General features: G+C 35.8%; 1 long non-coding RNA gene across 2 annotated transcripts in view; it reads right to left on the reverse strand.

Moving 5' to 3' along the window:
- The window catches only part of LOC120491348 (uncharacterized), a 67,631-nt gene extending 57,814 nt beyond the window's left edge, over nucleotides 1-9,817 (reverse strand). Inside the window, exon 1 of one of the 2 annotated variants that reach the window (XR_016169599.1) lies at nucleotides 9,750-9,817. This is a non-coding gene — a long non-coding RNA (uncharacterized LOC120491348). Of the gene's footprint in view, nucleotides 1-2,090; nucleotides 2,165-9,749 lie in introns of those variants that run through there. The other variant, XR_016169600.1, reaches the window with a different exon arrangement.
- Between the last annotated feature and the right edge of the window lie 10,467 nt (nucleotides 9,818-20,284).

A 20,284-nucleotide genomic window follows, 5' to 3' on the forward strand; every position in this document is an offset into this window, starting at 1 on the left:
CAAAACTCAACATTATGCATCAGTAACATCAGCTTGACATAACTGAAAATCCTCAATTTCTCAAAAAAAGAAGTTATTTTAAGATAAGATAAAGTGATTAAGGATCTCAGAGAAACAGTACGATTATTTCCAAAAGGGGCTTTATACTGAATTGACATAAGTCCGACTTTACTGCAAATTTTAGAAAAATTTAGAAAATTAAAAAAAAAAAAAAACGATATTGCATATGTTTGTGAATAAGAAGAACTATATGGAATAAAAAATAGTTTCGAATAAAAAGGACAAACAAATTAACAATTAAACACTGATTATACAGAGATCGTACCATCCTTACTCATAGTGGTGTTAAAACACATTTTATGCCTAATTAAGAAATGTGCATGCATTGTGCAATAAAGTTTAATTCTAATATTTATATCAGTAAGCCTCAAGTATTATATGTCAGGAATGTTAACCCTGGGGTCTGCGGTCGTGCCGGCGTTGCCAGCTCGCTTTTTTGTTCTTATCAGTGCAAAAGAGACTCAAAATACTCTGTTGATTTGGATTTTACATATAAGTGTTGTACATCATTCAAACATGTTAAGCGTCTATTTTTTTGTGTATACTCACAATTAAAACAAAGTCTCGTGCTTTTTGCCAAATAAAGAAAAATAAACATGATGCGAGTTCTGCCTTCTCTCTGTCAGTGAAGTCCATTGTGAAACATGTCAGAAAATGAATTGTAACTCAGCGAATACTCAGTCACGCAGGCATGAGTGATATCTCTTTATAAAGCTTGAATTGTTTTCTTTTAAATTAAGTAATTTATATAAAAGAAAAATATTTTCTGTTTATGTAATCTGTACGAAAAGCGAGTGATGTCAGTCGTTCTCAGTTCAGCTCATTATCTACTAATGTGAACACGCCCACGGAGAGTGCGCGCCATTCAAACGCAAATGATCCGAGGCGATCCATTCAAACCTGTGAACGCCCACAGTAAAACATCAATATATTAGATATTTAATTAGATTAATGTACTCTATGTCGTCTTGCTACACTGTGAGGAATAATACTATCGTAATAATAATCCTGAGAAATTTCCCTCAGAAGTGCGGATTTAGTTTCACTTCGAGGAGCAATGAATCCAGCTGAGAGAATTGTGGACTTGTAGTATACTCAGTATTAAAAAATGTATTTTGGTATATTTTTTTTCACTAAGGACCTCTATAAGTTTTCGATGCATCAAAGTTGCCTTGCTGTCAATGGGAGGGACAGAAAGCTTTTAGATTTCATTAAAAAAAAAATAAATAAATAAAAAAAAAATTCCATTTATGTTCCGAAGAAGAACAGAAGTCTTACGGGTTTGAAACGACATGATGGTGAATAATTAATGACAGAAGTATTATTTTTGGGTGGACTATCCCTTTAACTAATGCTAACGAACTAAACCTTTTTTGTATTGTTACTGATTTAATAGATACTTTGAATGCAATGTAAATAGCTTTGGATGAAGTTTGACAAACGTATCAGTATTTTCTAAGACATCTCAGTTCATGGTGCACATAGTAAATTCATATTAAACTGCTCACTTTTGATTAGCACTTGGCATTTTTGAGTGCAATACGCCTCAATTGTTTCGACAGTGGGAAGTGAGTCTGAGAGGAATGATGTTGAAGACGAGAGGTGTAGATAAAGGCTTTGCTTCAACAGAAACATGCTAATGACTCCACCGAACGCGGATTGTTTTGAGAAAGTCGACGAGAACCGTACCGTGTTTGCAACACAGCGGAATAGCTAATCCCCTAGCAAGATTAGCATCTCTGATTGAGACCCTGATTTAAAAAAAAAGCAAATGAAAGAAATAAACAGGAAGTAGAAACACGGCCCTGGGGCTTTGTTTGCGCTGGGTAATTAGCGGAAAACACCCCAGCATCTCCAGTCGCAGTGCAGCTGCTCAGGGACAGGCCTGTGAGCGCGCCACACAGGGATACAGCAACTTTGGGGAGGAACAGCTGTTATTTCAATGGCAGAGGCAGTGGAATGGTGCTGGAAAAGTGAAATGATGGATGGGAGTGAGTCATGGAGGTCGTTAAGGGATGAGAGACACACACCTCTTGTCCGTGACATCACTCATGATCGCTGATCAAGTTAACGTGTCACGCTGGAGAGATGATCGTCAGCGGGCCTGTAGATAGAGAGAGAGTGTGTGTGGGTGCAGAGAAAGGAATATTTATGAGAGGGAAGACACAAATGGAAGGGGAGAAGTTCGTAAAGGAGAGGATGTTGAGAGACGAAAAGGACTGAAAGAGAGATGGAGCACTACAGTAAATGGTTCTCTGGGATTAGAGTCCTGACAAGTTGGATGACATTTTGCCTTCAAGAGGCTACACGCGGCGAGTGACAGCTTCTTCTGCGAGAATTCGCAGAGACTCCATGTCCTTTTCCTGCAAAGAGAGAAGGGGAAAAAAAGCGTCCGGTCCGCCGCGCTCTCGCCTATCGCTCTTCTCGCGTCATAATGCGTTTTAGTGAGGAGATCACAGAGAGTGACCTCTGGAGCTGTGAAAGTAATACCCAAACACATCTTCACCAGTCAGATCTTTTCATCCTACAAGTCAAAGTGGACCAGTTTTTAAGGATCAGAATCACTCCGTACTATGGCTGTTTGGTGCGATATTTGTTTTAATGTGTTTTCGAAGGAAATCTACATTTATTTGGTCAAAAATGCAGCAGAAAGAGCAATGTGGTGAAATATTACTACAATTTAAAAGTATCGTTTTAATATATTCTAAAAATGTAATTAATTCCTGGTTTTCATCATCATTATACTCCAGTCTTCAGTGTCACTGATCCTTCAGAAATCATTCTAATATGCTGATTTGCTGCTCAAGAAACATTTATTAATGTTATCGGTTAGAAAACGGTTTGTGATTCCTTATATATATTATGTTTGCATTGCATGTTGTGATTATACGAACAAGTATTGGTAATTGCGAGCAGGACTGCTGCATAGAAATCAAGGCTAAAAGGTACATTGAACATCATGTGCACTCTAAAAAATGCTGGGTTATTTCAACCCAAATGTTGGGTTAAAAATATCATTAAAACATGTACAGTTGAAAGTGAATGTTGAAGTTAGATTAAAATTTGAAATTACATTTTTAACCCAACATTTGTTGGGTTATGTCCATGTTTTACCCAATTTTGGGTTAAAACAATCCAGCATTGTTTAGAATGTAATGATTTTTTTTTTTTTTTTTGTGATAATGGTTTGATAACAGCGAACTTACTGATCTGAAGTTATTTCTGGCTATATTCAGCTACTTTTCTTAATTAGTATAGACTCAGTATAGATATTATATTGTAGCTGTCAAATGCATTTATGCAAATGCTATTATTATATATATTTTTTTACAATACTACTGTTCAGATGAATGATATAGATTACCAGTTGATATGAGATAACATAATATTTTGAGTTTCTGTTGATTAAACCAATCTCATTCAATGTATAACTTTTTATTTATTTATTAACATATAATAAGCTCAAAATTAAGGCAACCAGGTAGCTTAATTTAAGTTCAACCAACAATATTTTTTTTTTACAGTGTGAGTGTTAATGGTGATGTTCTGTTTTTTTTTTTTTTTTTTTTTTTAACAATATCGGTTCCACAGGTTTGCTCTGCACTCTTAGTATCTGTAAATGTCTAGGAATTTCACTGGTTGCATTTGTCAAAAAACTTGCACAAAGTATACATGGTTTCTAAAGTAATTGTATTATATTTTGTGAATAAACTGTTGTCAGTTAATTGTGTCAAAGATATAAGGAAGCAACATTTTCAAATAATCATTTTTAAATGTGTTTTTTTTTTTTTAAACAGTGTAATTTTTCAAACCCCTTATTGGATAATTGAAGCTGTTAAGTCATATTTGTTCACCAGCCAGACCTTTAAAAAGATATTCACCCATATTAGTGAAATTCCCCTTACAATATAACGTCAATAAACTGTGTGTTTAGCTTTGCTTTTAACATCAACACGTTTGACTACAATTAGATAATTAGATTTGATGATGTTTATCCCTGCTCTAATTTAAATTTGAATAATTCAGACATTGAAAACCAAGCAGCTGAAGAGTCCTGACATAGACTCTGTGAGCAAAAATTTCAGAAGCAAAAGGCAAACCATTAACACGAGCGTGCTTTTATTACATTACTATTAAAGCTGATCATTTCTGTGTTGCCTAATATGCAGAGGCTCTGTTTATGTCATATGTTTTAAACAGCCCAACACAGCAAAACTGACTCAACCAATGGCATTAGTTTGGGGCGGGGCTACCTGAATTTGACCAATAGCAGACGGAAAGTGTTTCTGTTTAGAAACATACACTCGCAAAACAAGATATCCTTTTCTTTAAATATGAAATTATACATGCCTTCCCTTTTAGCATCAAATTGCTAAACATTTGCCTTATTACCAGAAATATAAGAAATTAAAATTCTCAGTGATGATATTCCTCTGAATTCCCAATGGACTCTTAATTATCTTCAAGAGGATTGCACGAACAACCTTCCGAGAAGTTGATGCAGATTGATTTTATTTGATGTAACAGGAGTCAGACATTGGGAATCAAGAATGCTAAATATTTTAGTAATATGAGGGGGAAAAAAAGGAGAGTCTCTAGTGAGCGAGTGAATGGAGTAATATTTCAGGCTGGTAATCTCACTTTACAGAACAGATAACAGTTTGCCCCTTTGACGAATTAGCGTATATATTACTTTATTTCCTTCTGCAATTCATTTCGAACCTAATAGAGATAATATGTCCTACTGTAAGCTATAAATTGAACTCTGTTTGAATCAAATGTTACTTGGTGTCAGGGTCGCTGGCGTCAGCTTTGATAACAGCATTGAATTCAGTGCGGCTCTTGACTAAGCAAACAGTCTCTTAAGAGTGCTGAGGTCATGTCAGCTTCCATCTGTTGTTTTTTGACCTCGTCCTCCATACACAACACATTTACTCTATACTTTCCCTGTACACTAATTCAACAGGGGCAGATGAGACCCACAATGCAACTGCTGTCAATGTATCCATGGGGTTAAGACTCAATTTACTTTTTTTCCTCCACGTTTTTTTTTTCCTTCTCTCCTAAAAAGCTCATTTCCCTAAGGGCAATTATAATAAGAGAATCGATGCTTGAGTGAATTTTAATTTGTCATATGGAGAGAGGGAAAGATATTTCAATCTACAGTGTGACTGTTGTCATTAGTGGAGAGAACGATGAGGCAGAGACACAGTTTGAACACTGGACTCTCCAATAGTGATGGTAGCAAAAAAAATAAATAATTGTTTCAAAAGGACATATATTACGTTTTAACATTTATTTCTCTCCCGAATGTTATCCAAGGTGCCTTGCACCTAAAACTGTCATGTCTTTTTACTACTGTACCTTTAAGATTTGTATAAAAAAAAATGACTTCTTTGCATTTGCGAAATTAGGAACTGTGCTTAATTGTGTTTGCCGTCCAGTTTAGTCGGCACTGCCCCATTCTTCAAAAACAGCCTCAAGATTTCTGAATGACCCATTTTTGCAGTTTCAATGTATGGCCTGAGTGGACTGTAGTGGAAACGGTGTTTCTTTACTCTAATTACAATAGACTAAATTTATAATACAGTATGTTCACTTCAAACTCAACCTCAAATTACTCAATGCACATTCCTGGCCAATGCGTGCACTATAAATGCAACTGTATATATTTATAAATATTTAAACATATGTTTTAAGCATGCAAACTAAATGTATTTTAACTAACTATATATGGCTCAAATTTAACATCAGAACCGTTTGAACAACGAATTAGTATTTATTATATAAAATACAGAAATGTATTTATATTTATTGAAAAAAATATAGGTTTCTGAAATAACCATTTATGCAGCCTGAGTTCTAAGGATCTTAATGAACTAGGAAGATAATTGAACAACAAAGTATTTCAAAAGAACATATTGTTCTAGTGTTTTAATTAATGTGTTTTAGTGGTTAACACGGAAATCGAAATCTGAACATCTAGTTGGGGTTTAAAATAGGATATCTCATCATTAGTGCCAGTCTGAGCACAGCTTTAAATGGACTCCAGTTTCAGATCATCTTCCAGTCTATGAAATGAGCTGAATTAATTGGCAACACATTGAGCCGATTGTAAGGTTTCTCTCTTTCCATCTCAGTTAATCCAACCAAAGTGCCTTTTGGACATATAATGGAGGTCTATGGTCACCACCTCAAAGAGCATGCTCAGAAAAGTCCAAATTAAACATGATTTAATGACTCGTAAATGTAAGTACACATTGACGGCCTATCGTTTTTTACCTCTTGTAATCAGAAGGCGCCTCCTAGTGGTCTAACCCTAACCCTACCCCACACCTAAACCTACCCATAACCGAAGCATGTTATATTGACGCTATAGGGTGCCATGTGCTTTGGCAAAAGCGTTGTATATGACGCATTTGGATGAGAATACGTTGGCAGTGCATAATCCTATCATTGTGGTACTGGGGAATGAAAAAAAAAAAAACAAGACAAGGCATTAGACAGTTACACTAAAATCACAGCACCTTTTCAGAGTCAGAGCAGATAAAGCAGACAGCGCTCTTAATTTCCTGACCGTTTGTTTGGTGTACACCGCTCTGACATTCCCACAGATACAGCTAAACTAAGCTCTAGCATTTGCTGTAAGATCCCCAACATGACCTTTGCGAAGCTGTCAGCCCTCTAAACACTAATAAAAAAATGAGAGTACTTCCCAAACACAAATTCATGCCATGGGTGAGTCTGGGGAGCGATGACATGAGAGCGGTGCATTAGAAATCATATAAGGAGCAGCGTGTTTCACTGTACACCATCTGCTATACAAGAGTCCCAGTAGGGTTGTTTTCGAGCATCTTCAGAAAGTGGGGTATAACTTTCTATATTCTGGAAACTCAGAAATCTGTATCAAGCCAGCAGTTCCCAAATTATCAGCTGCCCCAAAATGGTGTGCCAGTTTTATGTAAGCTTGTAAATTAAGTTTACAGAAAATATCATATGAGAAGCCGGAAGACTGGAAATGATGTCAAAAATTCAGTCATGTTCCTCTTTATGTCACTATGGATAAACACAGTGAAAAATCATAAAATTTGGACTGGAGGATGTAAAAATGGGTTTAAAGACCCAATGAAATCGTTTTACTTTATTTTATTTCTGTGTTGGCATATTTCTTTTTAAAAGGGATCGTTGTGTTTATTTTAATAATAATAAAAAAATATATATATAGTCAATATGCTTTGGTTTGTTTATTTTTACCAAAAAGATAAAGACTGTACAATTTAAATGTAAATGCCATTCAAAGGTTTTTGGTAGTATACAATCTTGTTAATATTTTTGAAAGGAGTATCTTATGTTCACTGAGGCTGCTTTAAACAGTAATATTGTGATATATATATATATATATATATATATATATATATATATATATATAGTCACTTTTGATCAATTTAATGAGACATCACAGTATAAAATTATTAATACACAAATTAATTGATTAAAAAAAAAAATCTTAATGACCCCAAACTTTTGAATGGTAACTAAAATGCATACAAGTAAATACTTGCTAAAATGTAACTTTGGCAAGTTTTAAAAGTAATATTAACCTGTAATATTACTGTATGCCTGTTTATATTAAAATCACATTTGATATAAATTTTGCCCCAGTATCTCTTATAAGGTGATACTGTATTTGATATTTGATCCAGTTGTCTGGGATCACTGATCTGATCTTGTGTTACCTCTTTATGAAGCTGCATTATATTATCATTCATGCAGAATAAATGTTAGACAAATATATATTTTTTGAATGTAAGCCCATTTGACAGAAATGCAAACACCTATTTGTTTCCTAAGTGCACCAAAGCAAAGGCTTTTTACAACAGATTACCTTCAAGAAGGGCCTCCTTCCTAACTGACTATTGATTTGTGACTAAGAGAGCTCATTATGCTCAAGTGCTAGGCACTAATCTTTTGAGGTTTTTTTTTACTGCCCTTTCAAGATGAATGTCAGATGCAAAGACAATTTAACAAGCTCAAGTTCAATGACGCAAATAAATCAGTTTTAAAAGAATACGCAAGACAAAACATTATTTTATCATTGCTATGTCTTCATAATAGTAATAATGATAATAATAATAATAACAGTTATTCATTACATTTTCAGCGCAGTCTCATCCCAAGACGTCATATAACTGACATCTTGGGACGTCTTTTGACCATACGTCAACATCCGCCTTTATAGGGTATCCTTAAACGTCCCCTACCCCGTCACCTAACCAACGTTTAAGGGCACCCTAAAAAGGCGGAGGTTGACCGTATGGTCAAAAGACGTCCCAAGACATCAGTTATACGACTTCTTGGGATGAGACTGTGTTAACATTTTATTTTTTCTCTGTATTCAAAGCACTTTACATAGAAGGGGGAATCTCCTTGACCACCACCAATGTGCAGGGAACATCGTAACCTAGACGTTACTCTGCGTATACTTTACTAATGATGTTGGATTGGTAAAATGATCATTTGATTCAGATTCAGAGTGATATTAAAGCTCCAAACTTAAATGTAAGCACACTCATAGACACTGGCATGACCACAACATTGCCCAACATCAAATGGCAAATGTAACGGAAGCGGAATAAAACTGAGCTATCGTTATTGTGTGGTTGACGGACCGTATATCAGTTTGGACCACTGCAGCGCCAATCTTGATCATCAGTGAAATCCAGAAAAGAAAGCATTTGAATTCACCACTGAAACATCGCTGCGAGATCTAGTGAGAAACATTCACATTTCTCCGTTATTAAAAGATCGAACAGCGCTGACGTGGAAAACAGGAGAAACAATGTGCCATGAATGAACTATTCAGTGTCCACAGATCAGCAACATTCACTATGGATTTACTGTATAATACTAGTAACTGTAATCATGGAAGTTTGGCAGGAATAGTAGGCTACAACGGTTTTATTTTGACTTTATGAATACAATTGCTGCCCTCACATGTTAATCTGAACTAAAATAAACCTGTTTATAACTACATCTAACCAACACATGCTACTCTGAGTAAATGCTAATTAATCATCTGTTTGTAGGGGAGGGTCATCAGCATCAATGTTTTTAATCCAATGAGTAAAATAAAAAAAAAACAATGAAAACACCTAATATGACTTTATATAAACACCAAAATAGAAATAACAAAGAAACAATATTCAACAGTTACAAAAACACCCAGCATCTGTATATGAGATGAAGTTCCAGTAATATGTACTTTAGAACTTTCACTGTTGTAAAAAGTTAAGGTTAAAGTGTGAAAGTCAGATGAAAGCTTGACTGTCTTTAAAGAGTCAAATGATGTGGAGGCTTGATGGTAAATGAAATCCAACAAAGTATGACCGTAGTCCAACATAAAGCCCTCACGTCAAGAAAGGAAGTCCATAATGGTAATCCAACAGTCAAATGAAGCTATTTCCAACTATGAGCCTTGTAGTAGTACTCAAATGTGGGTCAATCCCAAACACAACCACAAAGTTGGCACAAATATTTATTCAGCAGATACTGAAAAGTCCTTCTACAAAACACAAAATGTCTCTTCTTAACTATCTGCATTAAAGCCACTATATTCAATCAGCACAAAAACAAATAAAAATCTTTCCCCAGATCGTAAACTTCAACATATACATATCCATTTTACTTACAGTTGAGCATGAAACAGAACGTTCCCCAGCCAGGACTCAAGGAGGTCAGCCATGATAATTTCTTCCTTCTTGCTCTTTTGGTTTTATGGTGGGTAGCAAACCAACTTTAAAGGTGCATACCACGTGATGGAATAATTTCTTCTACTGCTCACCTGGCTCTTTATCTAAGCACATTGGTCTCACTAAAACCCCTAGTGGTGAGGAGTGTAATGACAGTTAAGAAAGTAAGTAACCGACAGGTGTCTGTTACATTTCATGTTGACCAAGGAGCCGTTTTGTTTTATATGCTCCTAAGAATACTCAAGTATAGCTCCATCATTGCTCAAAAAAATAAATAAAAATAAAAATCATACTTTATGATGTTAGTTTTAATAAAAATATAATACAAAAATATATCAAGAACATTTTTCTGAACCAAACCATGATTTTTTGTGATTTATATATATATATATATATATATATATATATGAAGAGTTCAGATGCAAAAGCCTCTAAGTGCCATTTGAAATTTTCTTCTAAAATGATAATTTTTATCAAGCTTGTATATTTAAGTTCAGTAATTTCACTTAAATGGCAATGAAGATTACCTATTAATTGTCATTTAAGTGAAATAACTGAACTTAAATATACAGGCTTGATAAAAATGGTCATTTTAGAAGAAAATTTCAAATGGCATTTAGAGGCTTTTGCATCTGAACTCTTCATATATATATATATATATATATATATATATATATATATATATAATTTCCGAGTACCTATTTCTCTAGCGTACCTGGCACATACACAAACTTAAAATGAATTCTGGTTAAATGATTAAATTCAGATCAGCTAATTTGCAACCACTGTAGAATTCAAACCCACAGGTGTAGTTTTTGTCAAATAAAATAAAGATCTGGTATTTTAAAGATAAATATTAGTTCTGCTGTCACACTGAAGAGCATCATGATTGTCTGGCTAGTGACAAGTAAAAGACATGTTAGATTTTTTATTTTTATTTTTTTGTATTAGTAATTATGATTAATATGATTCATTTTATTATTATTATTATTAATAATGATAATGCCATTAATTATGCCAATAATACCAATGATATTCATTGTATGCCATTATGATTGTAGATTTTTATTTAATATTGATAGGGCAACACATTTTGTGGGAAAACAAATAATACAAGTAGTTTGTTCAAATGTCATAAAAAATCGGTGGCGAGAAGGGCCTTTTGCTCAGTGTTGTTAAAAAAACAAATCTGAAGTAATATATTTTGCTTAATATCCAAGTTAATTCTTGTTCAGTGCAATCACTCCAACAAATATTGTACAAATGAAAGATACAAATAATTTACTTTTAGAGAATTAATACATGGTCATTAAAATGTGAATGATCACTGTAAAAATACAGAAAAACAAAAATTTAAACCCTACCCCAGACCTAAACCTATCCCGTCACCTAACTGACGTTTACCTAACTAATCTACGTTTAAGGGTACCCTAAAAAGGCGGATGTTGACGTATGGTCAAAAGACGTCCCAAGATGTCAGTTATATGACTTCTTGGGATGAGACTGTGTTATACAATGCTTGAAACAATTTCATTTCTTTACAGAAACAATAAACGCTATCTCTTTAGTCGGACGCACAACTAAAATGATATTCAATGAAATCAATCCAAGTTGTCAACAAATGAAAACTTGAGCCATCTGTTTAGTATCATGTCAATAATTGTAACTTTAGCCCAAACAATAGGAACAATTTTGAAAACTGAGCATTATTTTTTTTTTTTAAATACCGCCCACACATGCTGCGGAGATGAGCCCAAGTTCCCATTGCGACGTGGATGTTCAGAAAACTTTTTTTTTTTGCAATATATTATACTGTACGAGAAGTTTTTTTGTACCACAGTGCACCCCACTGTACCCAACCATTATTCTATTTCAAAAAGTTTTTGTACTGTAAAAAAACACACATAGCTAGTTTAATTGGTGCATTTTAGCAATTACAATAGTCCCTAATTACAAAAAAAAAAAAAAAACATCTCTTAGCACAATCCTTCAGTTTTAAGTGGAAGGACCACGATGCACATTCACTTTGAACAGTTTCCGAGAGAAACCATTGAAATTCCAGCCCATCTGTTTGCTAAATGAGTAGCTAAAACAAATGATGGCTGAGTACATGTGTGGTATACCCTCTGACCTCTTCGAGGAGGTAACACTATGATGCTAATGGCAGATGGAGGACGAACACATGCCGTTAAAAGCCGCGGATGTTCAGTTTGAGCTTTTTGCCGTGTTCGCTTTGAAACTCGTCAACCCGCGATAGCAGGAAACGAGAGAGCAACAAGTTTTTCCACTTAGCCGATTTGCTCGCACAGACACAGTCGGTTCCCATCTGGGAGAAACCACACGGCAGAGAAACATCGTCTGAAGTGAATTAGACGTATTACAGACAAGCCCGGCTCGCATGACTGAAACATCGCCGTGAGATTTGGAGGCAAAAAGATATGATGTGTATCTCCCGGATATGTTGAGCTCGTGACCAGCTCACCTGTCACCGAGGTCTCACAGAGACGGTTGTTAAAACCCATCTCAGGATATAGTGAGGGAGAGTCGGAGAGCATGTTGAAGGACAGGGGTTGACCTCTCTGGTTTTTACTGGAGCCTCTATCCAGCTTGAGAAGCAACTCTAATGAGCAGAGCCCATCACTGCAGATGCCAACTGCTTCTTTCAAACACCGTCGCGCTCGCAATTTCTTTCTCCCTCGCTGTCAGTCTTTCTTGACGGAACCGCACGCCTCCAGGTTGGGCCCTGATCTCTATTATGGTCCTCCCATCTGCCACAGCGTGTCACGGGGCCCAAAACTCAACCACGGGGCCCTTGTCAGGACCAGGCAATGAGGGACGTGAAGGGAAAAAAAAAAAAGGAGGATGGATGGAGGGCCGCGGAGTGACTGCCTCCCTCATCACCGGTTTCTCTTGTTCCCCTTCATTCTCTGGCCTCCTGTCAGTATCGGTGACAAGAGCTACTCTTATAAAAACTTAATGACGCGTCTTGGTAAAGGAGCGAGAGCCAGGACTCACATATTGAAGGCCTCTGTGAAGTTTGGGGAGGGATGACATCCACAGCTATCATTTTAAAACTCCAGCCGGGAGAAAAATGAGGTGCGGGAAAATTAGGAAAAGAAGAGAAGCAAGTTGACTTCTCTCATGGCAAGCAGGGAATGAAACGGGTTGTTGGAAGCATAAATGCACGATTGGAGATCATTTACTTCTTTTCCGCTGACAGGGATGCTCAAACTTGCATGGCCACTTTCTGCGCTCTCAAAGAAGAAAAGGCAGATGTCTTAAATCAAAAACCAGTAACATTAAAATCAGAAGAATGAGAGTTTCCTCCTCAAGTGGAAGATTTGGCTAGTTAGCATGGTCCAGTTAGTCCCTGCAAAAAACATTTTTTAAGTGTCCAGCTCCAGTACAAACATCAGCACAATTTCAGTAGGAAAAAGTAGTGGGCTAAATATGAGTGTGCTCAATGTGTATTAAAAGTGAAAATAAAACCAGAACCAAAATTGATCGTTTAAATGCATATGAATTTGGGCATCATATTATAATGCACAGTCAAGTCACCTTTATTTATATAGCACTTCACTTTAGAGTGATAACAGGAAAATTATGCATTTCGGCTGTTGTTCAGCCTGGTGTGTGTGTGTGTGTTTATGAGGCGCCGGAATTGACTAAAGCAAAGCGAACGCCATGAGCATGCTCGACAATGCACGAGATGGTGTGTCCGAGAGCGTGCTCGACTGACCGAGTGTGTCCGAGCATTATGTAGTTCGTTTATAAATAAATTACAAATTTCCACATTAGAATAATCTCTGTAGCCTATTGGTATCATCGGCAACGTTTCAATTAATTTACATGGTTATACAAATAAAATCTAAAAAATAACCTGCAGGGAATGCTCTGGGAATTCGGGTTCTAGGAGCACTTCTTGTTAAACTGGTTATCATTTTAAAGGGATACTCCACTTTTTTTTTTCTTTCTTTTTTTTTTTTTTTTTTTGGGAAATAGGCTCATTTTACAACTGCCCCAGAGGTAAACAGTTAAGTTTTACCATTTTCGAATCCGTTCAGCCGATTTTCTGACAATTAGAAGAATATCAGTATCCAGACAGTTTCTGGTCTCATTGACTTCCATAGTAGGAAAAAAAAAAATGGAAGTCAATGAGACCAGAAACTGTCTGGTTACTGATATTCTTCTAAATATCAGAAAATAGGCTGAATACATTCGAAAACGGTAAAACTCAATTGTTTATGAGCCTATTTCCAAAAAAAGTGCGTATCCCTTGAAGTTTCACTACAAAGAGTATATATATATATATATATATATATATAATTTATTCATTTTTTGGTACATTTAAGCATAATTTATAGACTTATTTGACTTATTTTTAGACTTATTTGTTGGCCATTTGTGGTCTGTGCAATATTAAACATTAAAAGTTCTAAACCTAAACCTAAAATTATGTTTTATTGTTCTACTATAGTAATGATAATATTTAAAATAATGTATTGAATTTTATAGGTGTCTCTCACATTGTGTAGATTATTGTACAATGTTTTATAATAATAATTTATGCTATAGAGTCCATTTCATTAATTTAACATATTTAATTTTGGGTTCATCCAAGTTATTTGACAGGCCTATTTTAACATTAAAAAAAGTTTTTTACAAAATTTTTTTTTTTTAAAAGTATGCAATAGTTACTTTCCCTAATAGTTACTTTTATAATGATTTAATTCAGTTACTAACTTAGTTACTATTTGTGGGAAGTAACCAGTAACATAATTACTTTTTTTAAGTAATATGCCCAACACTTTATGTATGTATAAAAGAAGAAGAAGAAGCTAGACCTTATGCAACAGAGAAACGTGGGCGCCGTCATCTTTAGAACATGTCTTTGAACTTCCGGTTTCGCGGTCGCTCTGTATATTTCTATGGCATCAAAAGACAACAAGCGCAGCACTGAAAAGGGGCGGGGCTACATAAGGTCTATATCCTTCTTTGGCAACTTCCAGCAACTGGTTTTGAGTACAAAAAAATTGATGTCGTAATTCAGAACAACTTCAAATATCTTTCTAGCTGTAAAAACAAAAGTCAAAGACATACACAATTTCACCAAAAGATTGGCTTAGAGGGGTTCCCCTAGTTTGAGATGGCAAATATTTGATATCTGTCAGAATTAAGCAAACAGGATTCACACTTCATTTGAGTTTTTTTTTTTTTTTCAGAAATAAAATGGTGACAAAGATTAGTGTGCTGTCTATCATGACCTGAATCTCTCACAGTCTTCATACAAGCTTCCAACTTGTCACTTTAAATAGCTTGCGACACTCAATATCTTAGTCACAATTTGAAAATACACACAGATGATGGTTCCTGCAAGACTAAGTCTTATTCACTCATTGCAGTATGTTACTCAATGTTGCTTTGCTCAAAAATTAATTTGGGGTGTGTGTGAGTGAAAGAGAGAGGTCTTACATTATGGGGATAAAATGTCCCCACAAAGATCTCAATATCCTACATTATTAACCTTGTGGGGATATTTTTTGGTCCCCTTGAGGAAAACAAAATAATCATGCAATGTTTTTTGAAAATGTAAAAATGCAGATAGTTTTCTGTGATGGGTAAAAATGGGTTACGGGATAGAATACAGTTTATACTGTATAAAATATGTGTGTGTGTCTTATTGAAAAAAAATTATAAATACTAAAATTAAATATATACTACAATATTATTATTGTAATAATATTCCGAATTGTGTGGACAGACCATTATCAAGCATCTACAATATTAAAGCTGCAGTCCGTAGTTTTTCCTCTTTGTCGCCATCTCTGTTCGAAATCTGCAATTATCAACTTTACGAGGGTTGTGCTTCGATGCTCGAATTTCCCGCTGAAATCCGCCAGTATCACTGGAATTAAAAAACACTATTACAAGCTTACCGCTTTAAATTTAGCTTAGGCAAGCAGATAGTTCTGAACACTGGCTGGTTATGTACTTGCTCAAATTTATTTTTGATTATTTTTAACCCCCCAAAAAGTTACGCAATGCAGCTTTAATAACTGAAGAAAATTGGATTTCATTCATGTGATCAGTACACGTACTTACAGGAACAGTGCCCCTGGAGCAACCTGGGGTTAGACACGTTGCTCAAGGGCGCTAACTTTATCAACGGCGCTGTACGCATGAAGCTCTTCATTTATTGCATCATTAATATACTCCCACTAATGTCATTTAATTATCTTCGGTTTACTCATTTAGTTTTAGAATGAATACTCATCTATACCAGTGTTGTTTTAGTTGTAATTGATAAACAATTGTGGTGTAACAAGTAATACATTTATTTTATTTTATTATTTTCCATTTTCATTATAATCTTCAATGTTTTGTCATTTTGTTTATTAAAAGTAATGCTTGTCTGTTTCTTCAATACTTTCTTTATTTAAGGCTTTGGTTTTAGTAAATTATAAGCCTGATCTATACTCACCAAGACGTTGGTGGAAACCCAGCACTATCATCATATTAAAATCAATACTATTCAAATATATATATATATATATATATATGAATAGAAATTCCATAACTGCATATGTCAAACAATATATTTAGAATCTTTCTTAAAATTCATGTTTTAAATTAGCACTGCATTTTACAACCAGTTAAAAAGTAACTGTTTTAATAATAATAATAAAAACATGAACAAAATTATGAATTTCATAATCTAAATCAAAAGAGAATTTATTTAATTTGGGAACACACTCCACATATAAGGATGTGGAAGTAAAGCTGAAGGGCAAAGGGTCTTGGATTGAGCTTGAAGGTCTTCACACAGGTTGATTTGTGGGCGAGGGACATGTCAATAGGTCTCAGAGGTTACGCTCATCTGTGGCTGGTGGATTACAGTCTAATAAAGTCTGTCACAATGGAGCACAGAGAGCACAACACACACTGATTAATGCTCAGACTGTTGAACATTCTCATAGTAAACCACATTTAGGCATCACTTCAATATTTGACCATATTATAAACGACAAACAGCATTAAAGGAGTTCACTTTTGCTGATAATTTACTCACCCCCATGTCATCCAAGACGTCCACTTCTTTCTTTCTTCAGTCGAAAAGAAATTAAGGTTTTTGATGAAAACACTTCAATGGGTGCAAAATGGTTCAAGGTCCAAATGAGAGTTTCAGTTCAGCTTCAATGGGCTTTAAACGATTCCAGACGATGAATAAGGGTCTTATCTACACTCTAAAAAATGCTGGGTTGTTTTAACCCAACTTTGGGTCAAATATGGACTAACCCAGCCGTTGGGTTACATTTTTACATTATATTTTTAACCCAACATTTCGGGTTTGTCCATATTTGACCCAAAATTGGGTTAAAACAACCCAGCATTTTTTAGAGTGTAGCGAAATGATCAGTCATTTAAAAAATAAATAAAAAAACTTGAAGTTTTATAAGCACAATTGCTCGCCTTGCTCTGTTCTGTGATGTGCGTTCGTGACTCTCCTGTTCGTCAAAACAAATCTTTTTTTTTTTTTGAGTCATTGAAATGCAAGCATTTGAGCTTATAAAACTTAAACTTTTTTATTTATTTTTGAAATGACCGATCGTTTCGCTATAGATAAGACCCTTATTCATCATCTGGTATCGTTTAAAGCCCTTTGAAGTCATTTATCCTGCCGGTAAAATAGCAACAGCGCCCAAGACCCACCCACAAAGTTACTTGATACTTGCATTTCAAATCATTAAAATAGGCCCCCTAGTGTCTTAAAGGGATACTCCACTCTTTTTTTTTTTTTTGGAAATAGGCTCATTTTACCACTCCCCCAGAGTTTAACAGTTGAGTTTTGCCGTTTTCGAATGTATTTAGCCGATTTTCTGATATTTAGAAGAATATCAGTAAACAGACAGTTTCTGGTCTCATTGACTTCCATAGTATATATTTTTTTTCCTACTATGGAAGTCAATGAGACCAGAAACTGTCCGGTTACTGATATTCTTCAAAATTTCAGAAAATCGGCTGAATGGATTCGAAAACGGTAAAACTCAACTGTTTAACTCTGGGGGAGTTGTAAAATGAGCCTATTTCCAAAAAAAGTGGAGTATCCCTTTAATAAACTTTTGAATTTTCCACTAAACAACAAAAAAGCTGTGTTTTGGTCCCTTCACATGTTGGTAAGAGGGCCTTGTTTTGTTTATATGAAAAAGAAAAAAAAAATCTATCAGACCATGACTGATGATTTGAATGAGCATATATCAGTCCCTCGAAGAAAAACGCGATTATGCGATCGCTGAATTCAATGCAAAATCAGCCAAGGTCCGCATATTTATGCGGGGGCCACATTTTTTCAAATACGCCGCACTTTCGCCGCATAAATTGCCGATTTCCGTGCAAAATATGCAGGGTTTGCATGATTTCATAATCCTTGCATTTTCGTTGCAAAAAAAGTCACATGTATCTTAGCAGAAAGTTGAAAAATGTTGCGTTTGCTTCACATAAGAGCAGCCATTTCCCCCTGTTTCCATGGGAACGTTATGAAGTGACGCAATTACGCGACGCCAGACAGACTCACGGAGGCGATTGACATCTCACTAATCGAACTCGTATAACTGTCTGTCACACGTTCTACCGTCACGTTGTTACTTAATAAACAACATAAGATAAAAGAAGTAGCATCAAACAGAAATTACCCGCACACATGGGGTGTTCTAGGCGCACATATAACACTGCAGAGAGTTCAACAGGACCGCGCAGCTCTTAAAGGGGCCACACCTTATTTACACTCGTTACAGTCTGAAATAAAACAAGATGAGAAATTAAATATTCCCAGCACTTTCTATGATGTAGTATGCTTGCTTATCAAAGGAAGTAATAAGAAATGACTCTTACATTAGCCTAGTGAGAACAGGATGTTGGAGGAATCACTTTTTTTCTCCTTTTCATCAAACCGCAATTTTTGCAAGTTCCCTCAATTTTTGCAAATTCCTGCAATTTCATCGCATAAAATTGCATAAATATCCCGCATATTCCATCGCATTTTTAAAGAAAACGGGCCACGTAATCAATCAATTTTTGCCAGCAACAATCACAAAAAAAAAACTCAGCGTTTTTCTGGAAGGACTGAATACTATTATGGTAAATGTTATACATAAATCGCAAATTTTTTCACAAATTTTTGGAAATTACCACCACAAAATCAGTCATTTTGATCGCAAAAATCACAAAAAAAAATCGTGAAATCCTGGTGGGACTGATATATGGTATCACTGTGGTATTAAATATTGATTTCCCAACACTTACATAGAACGTAAAGACAAAATGAGCAATGGTTGGTCACACGGCAGGTTGTCTCAATGGGAAGTTCTTGTTGGAAATAAACTGCAAAGTGGACCTGACAGAATGCTGAGAAAAGCAACTTTGTAATTTCTCTCTGCTAACAGGTTTCATGGATGACAAATTCAACAGGTGTCCCACATCGCTGCCACAGTGGCATCAATGTGTCTTTTTTAAAACACAACATCAGACGCTGCGTAGTTGTCAGCACTTGTTCTTTTGTTCAGCCGTCGTTGGTTACATTTGTGAAGGGAATAAACAGTCAAAAAATTCCTCTGTGGCGCTGTGCTGCGATGTTCGCTGCGCTTTCATTTATCGGCGAGAGCGGCGCAGGGCCGTTCAGCATTGATTAACATTAGGGAACTGTTGCTTTACTTGAAGCTTCCACACCAGGGACACCAATAAGCAACACAACGATGATTCAAAAAAAAGAAAAGAAAGGAAAATAATAACAGCAAATATTCAAAGCGAGGAGTCTTTTCATTTCATTGTCATTGTATTCCCGTGCGTTGCGGAGGTGGCCTGATCACATGCCTCAGGGGCTAAAGGGGATTTCTAGCTGATTTTGTGAAGTGGCAACCTGTATCCCATATCTCCCCATGGCAACCAGCCAGGACTACGAGGAGCACGCTGAGATATTATAGGCTGGAAGATTAAAATGGCCCCTAGCTGTTGAGAGGGTGAGCGGGGTCCCCTCTCCCCTCGCGCATGGAAGCAAATTAGCTAGCCGCAGCAGGGCGTGTGTGTGTGTGTGTGTGTGTGTGTAAAAGGCAGTGTTTACTTTACACTCACCTCTCCCACATCTCTACAGAGAATAAGAGAAAGATGGAAACTGTGTGAGAGAGGGAAAGCACAGCCAAGAGAATTTACTGCAGGCTAAAGCAAAGCTTTGTAAATAAACACACATGAAACAGCATGCGGACGGCATTTAACTTCCTTAATGTGACATAATTGATAGTGAAAGACTTTTGACTGATTGACTGATTTATACATTGAGTAGACTAGCCGTGCAATACCACTCTATATCAATCAGGCTGAATTAACATAGCGATTAAAGCCTAGTTCACACTACATGATTTTAAAGGGGTGATGAACTGAGAAATCAAATTTTCCTTGACCTTTTGACATCTAAGAGGTCATCA

The sequence above is a fragment of the Pimephales promelas genome, chromosome 8 (assembly GCF_988280905.1).
Source record: "Pimephales promelas chromosome 8, fPimPro1.hap1.1, whole genome shotgun sequence".
Classification (NCBI taxonomy): domain Eukaryota; kingdom Metazoa; phylum Chordata; class Actinopteri; order Cypriniformes; family Leuciscidae; genus Pimephales; species Pimephales promelas.